Here is a 6623-nt window from a genome sequence, read left to right on the forward strand (position 1 = left end):
AGGACATTGCAGAGCTTGAAAAGGTGCAGAAAAAGAGCAACCAGAATGATCAGGGGGCTAGCACAACTGCCCTTTGAGGACTGGTTAAGATGCTTATGGCTGTTTAGCTTAGAAAAAAGGAGAGTAAGGGGAGATAATAGAGTTCTATAAAAGTATGTATGGTATGGAGAGAAAGCAGGGTCATCCACTGAAGCAGACGAACCATCCAACTGGCCCCTCCCATGGGGGGGGGATATGTGCCCCCAACCTCATTTTATCAAATCTTAGCCACCCTGCCCTGGGGGCCTTGGGGATTTTTGAGATATAGGGTGCAATGTGGAATGCCTTAGGATGTGTGTACTGCAGTATTTATATGATTGCCACCAGTGTTTTATTACATGTTTTTGCTATTTGTATTGATATGTTGTTAATCTGCTCTGAGTCTGCTGGCAGGGAGAGTGGACTATAAATTAAATTAAAAATTAAATTAAAGCTGATAAGTGGTAGTCTGAGGAAAGACAAAAGGAAGTACTTCTTCACATCATGCATAGTTAACTTGCAGAACTCACTTCCACAAGATATAGTGATGGCTGCCAACTTGGAATGCTTTAAAAGAGGAGTAGACAAATCCTTGGAATTACTATTCATTTTGATGGATAGCTGCTCCTTCCAGTACCATGGGCAGTATCCCTCTTTATGTCAATTGTTGGGGAACATGGGTGGGAAGATGCTGTTGCTTTCGTTCTGCTTGTGGCCTTCCTAGATTCAGCTAGTTGATCACTGTGTAAACAGAGTGCTGGACTAGACGGGCCTTTGGTCTGATCCAGTATGGTTCCTATATCAAAATCAGTCCTGTCTACTCTAATTAGCCACAGTACTCCAGTAATTTGGAGGGAGGTCTGGCACATCCCCTACTACCGGATGTTTTTAACCGGCGGAGATACTAGGAATTGAACCTTGGACTTTCTACATACAAAATAAATGCACTACAGCCCCATTGCGAGTACAAAACCAAGATTCAGTCATTATTCTGCATTCCTCCCCTCCCCCTGTCCCCGCCAACACACACACACAGTTGAAGTATGAATAATGCCGGTAGCTTTCAGTCTACCACTGCAGCTACAGGTAATTTGCTAGAAGTATTTTTTTTTTAAAAAAATCTACCAGTGGTTAATTGTCTCTGGCATCATGCATGACAGATGACAGCTGCCAGGAGTTAAATGCTGCCAAAGCATAATTGGCTTGGGAACAATCAATGAGCAGAAACAAGTTTCTGTGCATAAATCTTTTGTACTCTTGACAGATGTTGGGGGCAGGGCAGGGCAGGGCATATGCAACTCCCAGGGGGTGTGCACTCCCTAGCTATCTCCTGACAGCTATACCTACCTTGAGAGGGGACACGGAAGCCAGGGCAGAATGTCCTCAACTACCTTTCTGCATTACCTGACAGATGGAACTGATAATATGATCACTCCCTTAGGCTGATTAATGGAGGGCTCCAAGAATGCAGGAACACAGGTGCATAGCCTTCAACTGTACACTTCCAGCCCTGGATGGGGAGCCCAATGTGAACACCTGTCCAGGCCATCATTTTTTAATATGACAAAAAAAGAAAATATTATAAATTATTCTGACTCAAGACAGAGTCCCTTTGGCATCTATTCAGACATATAAGAAAGTACTTTTTTACCATTTTAGTTTTAATTCTGCTCCTACTGATATTCCATCATTGAAAGCCAGTGCAAGAAGGGACAGTGCTAGCCAATTCCTCTGCCTTGCCACAAGGAGTCACTGTTGTACCAGCTAAAGATGGGAAGTTAGTTGACCAGGCATACTCTGATGCAGTTTTCAAGATCTGGTCATAATCTATCTATATAACTAGCTTGATGCCCGTGCTTCACTATCGAATCTGATTACTTTAAATCCAGTTATAATATTTATGGGTATGTAACATTTTTTGCTTGGTGGGGGGGGGGGGGTTGAGTTGGTTTTGTAGTATAATAGCATAATACCTGAGCTTCACAAAAGTGTTTGTATAAAGCGAAGCACATTAATGACTAAAACTGATTTAAGTGAATTTCAAAATGTAACACTTATTGAAGAGATTTTTAAAAGGAAAAGTTTGGAGTGCAATAAATAAAGTGAAAATACCAGTTTTTTCTACCAAAGGACCTCTTTGTAGACCACATTGGTGGTTTTCCCTTCAGGTGCTAGGATAACCAGGCTGCTGGGTGAACTCACTCTGGAGCAGGCCACATAGAACTGCCCATGTGAGAAGCAATCCTCCCTCAAGTCAATTCCTGCCACCTTCAGTGTCTGGCCCTGGGACTTGTTGATCATCATAGCAATGTAGGCCGTGAGGAGGAACTGCAGTCTTTTGAATTCGAAGGGGTTCTCTGATGGTATGAATGGCATGCATGGTAGGAACACCGACTCCCCTCGAGCACTGCTGGTGAACAATGTGTCCTCAATGACATTCCTGTGAAGAGCTTTCATTCACAATCTGGTGCCACTGCAGAGTTTGGGCGGGTTGAGTTCCAGAGCAGCATCACTGGAGCCCCCACTTTGAGGAGAAGCTTGTGGGATGGGAAGCCAGGAGGGTTGAGTGTGCTGAGGAATTCCACAGGGCAGTGGACTGCGTCATCCATTTGCACCACTAAGTCCACAGATCTGTACTCTATTTCTGCCCCTTCAAGAGAGGAGCAGTTCTATGCGGCAACTGTATGGCAACTGAGTTTTTAAATGTTCATATGGAGATGCTGCATGACCTTTCTAGGGACCACTTTGATGCGAACCTCGATGCGAACTGAATTTAAAGTAGTTGAATACCGTAGCGAAGCATGGGTGTCAAGCTAGCTGTTTTTATAGATTTGAGCTTTATTAAAAACATCTTTGGGTAGTGTGATCTGTGCCTAGGCTTTCAAAGCACTCCTGAACAAAGTTGAAGCACACGCAGAGACATGATAACAAACATCTTGTTGTGTCTTCTTAATAGAACAGTTATTTTTATGAGAAGCAGCCAGGGATAGGAGGCTGCAAACAGGAGAAGGGCAGAAGATTGCTTTGAGCCACAGTCAGTGGGGAAAGAGGTATTGCTCCTTTTCTGTTGGTCACAGCCTCCCAATGCTGTGTTTCCAAAGGGAAAAGTACAAAACAATGGTTTACACATCGACATACAACAAGCCTGACAATTGACCAGTTAAACTACAGCGCTTACATAGAAACCAGGGTAGTTCAAGTTAGTCATGTTGAAATCAATCACAGAATGAATGAATCAGTCCATAGAAATAGTTGCTCACCTCATGCAGTGAACATTTTCTGAAAGAAAATTTGCATTCCTATCAAGAATCGATATCTGAATACAACTCTCCCCGCAGCAATTGCACATGGCCAAAGGTTGTTCCTTTGTGGGTGGTCCATGAAGATGATTGACTCTACAACCGCCTATATAATATAGTGGTTTCGAAGCAAGGTGTGAGAGTAAGTTGACCGTAATGATTTCCTTGTTAAAAGTTAGGCAGATGTTTAATAGGATACCTAATTCCACAATGGGATTGTAGCTGCATATCAACAAATTTAGTACTATTGCTGTCTGGGGAGGCAGTTATAGGGAAGGTGGTGTGGGTGTGGGGGAAAATATGCTAGAATTTGTGTTTAGATAACCAAGGAAGAATTAGTTTAGCTATTGCCTGGACCTGGGCTCACAAATAAAGTTACCTCATACGTAGCCAGGCCCTTGTCTTTGAAGGTCAGTACTGTCTACTCTGACAAGTGGGGTCTTTCTAGGATTTCAGTCAGAGGCCTTTCACATCACCTGATACCTGATCCTTTAATAGTAGATGCCAGGGATTAAATCTGGGACCCTCTGCATGAAAGGCTGATATGGACACATGGAGGTTATTCCACAATCTCATCTTTGAACTTTCTGAGAATCTGGGGAAGGGGGTTAAAACACGCAAGATGCAATTGTAGAATATTTATTTAAAGTATTTATTAGTTGCCTTTCCTCCGAAGGTGCTCAAGGACAGCTAAAACAGAGTCAAAATCCACCCCAAATTTAAAAAGCTGTTCTAAATAAAACAGTCTTTAGTTGCCTCCTGAAACTAGAGAGTGAGTCAGTCCCATCAATCACTCCCGGGCAGGACAAGACAGTCCTTCAGATACCCTGGTCCCAAGCCATGTGGGGCTTTAAATGATAGAACCAGCATCTTGAACTGGGCTTGGGAATGGATCAGTAGCTGAGAGTACCGCAGGACTAAGAGGCTCACATTACCCTGTCTAGTTCTCAGAATAAAATAATAGAAGATGGGAAAGAACTAATGGACCATCAAGCCATAAAAAGAACTTTTTATAAATATTATGCCAAATTATTTCAGAAAAGAACAATAGAACAAGGGGAAATCAATGAATACTTGGAAAAAGCTAAATTACCAAAGATTACAAAGGAAATGAAAGAGACCTTAAATGGCCAAGTTATGGAACAGGAAATTTTGGATGCCATAGAGTCAACCAAAGTGGGGAAAGCACCAGGCCCGGATGGAATATCAGCAAAGTTTTATAAGACAATGAAAATGGACCTAGTGAATTCCCTACGAAAGCTGATGGATGGTATTTTGAAAAGAGAAGGCTTTCCAGGCACTTGGAACGAAGCCACTATTTCATTGATACCAAAGGAGTCACAAGATTTAGCGGATGTAAAGAACTATAGGCCAATATCTTTATTAAATAATGACTATAAAATTTTCGCAAAGATATTAGCAGAAAGGTTCAAGAAACTACTAATGGACTGGATCGGAGAAGAACAAGCCGGAGTTTTACCAAATAGACAAATCAGAGACAATTTGAAAGTGGTGTTAGATGCAGTGGAATATTATGACAAGCACCCCGACAAGGAGATAGGCTTTTTCTTTGCAGATGCAGAAAAAGCCTTTGACAACTTAAATTGGGACTTTATGTTTGTAACAACGGAAAAGATGGACTTGGGGAAAGACTTCATAGAGGCAGTGAAGGCTATTTACAAGAACCAAAGAGTGACACTATGTTTAAATAACGATGTAACATCAAGATTCGAGGTAAGAAAAGGTACGAGACAAGGATGCCCACTTCTGCCCTTATTATTTGTGATGGTGTTGGAAGTCCTATTGAGGCAAATAAGAGAGGATGAAGACATTAAAGGAATAAAGATCAAAGGATTCTCATATAAGTTTAGAGCTTTTGCAGACGATGTGATGTTTTTAGTAGAAGAACCAACTCAGAGATTACCAATATTATTGGACAAAATTAAGGTGTTCAGAGATCTGGCAGAATTTTTTATAAACAAAGCTAAATCCAAATTGCTTTGTAAAAATATGAGGAGAAACAACAGGACTTGATGAGAATAACAAATTGCAAAGTGGTTCAGAAAACAAAATACCTAGGAATTGAGTTAACAGTTAAGAACATAGACTTGTTTAAGAACAACTACGAAAAACTATGGGCTCAGATAGAAAAAGGTATGATTAAATGGAATAAGCTAAATCTGTCTCTGTTAGGTCGCATTTCAGTAGTTAAAATGAATGGATTACCTAGAGTGATGTTTTTTTACAAACTATTCCAATCGTAAAAGACAAAAAGCAGTTTGATAAATGGCAGAGAAAAATTGCAGAATTTGTGTGGGCGGGGAAGAAACCAAGAATAAAATGAAGGTGCTATGTGATGCCAAAGAAAGGGGGGGCTTGCAATTACCAAATTTGAGAATATATCTTGAGGCAATATGCCTAACCTGGCTGAGACAATGGGTAAAATTGTCTAATCATAAATTATTGGCTCTAGAGGGACATAAGTTGTTTGGATGGCATGCATATTTGTGGTATGATAAATACAAAATGGACTCTTATGTTTGTATTGTCGAAGGCTTTCACGGCCGGAGACCGATGGTTGTTGTGGGTTTTCCGGGCTGTATTGCCGTGGTCTTGGCATTGTAGTTCCTGACGTTTCGCCAGCAGCTGTGGCTGGCATCTTCAGAGGTGTAGCACCAAAAGACAGAGATCTCTCAGTGTCACCGAGAGACACTGAGAGATCTCTGTCTTTTGGTGCTACACCTCTGAAGATGCCAGCCACAGCTGCTGGTGAAACATCAGGAACTACAATGCCAAGACCACGGCAATACAGCCCGGAAAACCCACAACAACCATCGGACTCTATGTTTCATCATTATGTTAGAAAGAATCTTTTTGTGGTATGACAAAAATGTAAGATGTTTTTAGGTGAAGAAAGACCATTGTGGATAGTACCAGCTGAAGTTGTGAACCCAAGTCTGGAATACAAAGGAGAAGAATGGATAACCTACAAAGAACTGTTGAAGTGGGATAAAAACGATCCTAGGATTAAAGACAATATAGAGTTACCATTTCAATATAGATGGTTACAATTTAGGCAAATTAAAGATCTATTTGAAACTGATAAAAGAAAGGTTTTAGACAGGAGCATGGGGACCTAGAAGAACTTTTGTTAGGTGATGGCCTAAAAATTATCTCTAAGATATATAAACTTTTGTTGAAATGGTACACGGAGGATGAAACAGTTAAAGTTCAAATGGTAAAATGGGCAGTGAATTTTAATAGAGAATTTACAATGGACACTTGGGAATACCTTTGGAGAAACAC

This window comes from Eublepharis macularius, chromosome 11, assembly GCF_028583425.1.
Source record: "Eublepharis macularius isolate TG4126 chromosome 11, MPM_Emac_v1.0, whole genome shotgun sequence".
In the NCBI taxonomy this organism is placed as follows: domain Eukaryota; kingdom Metazoa; phylum Chordata; class Lepidosauria; order Squamata; family Eublepharidae; genus Eublepharis; species Eublepharis macularius.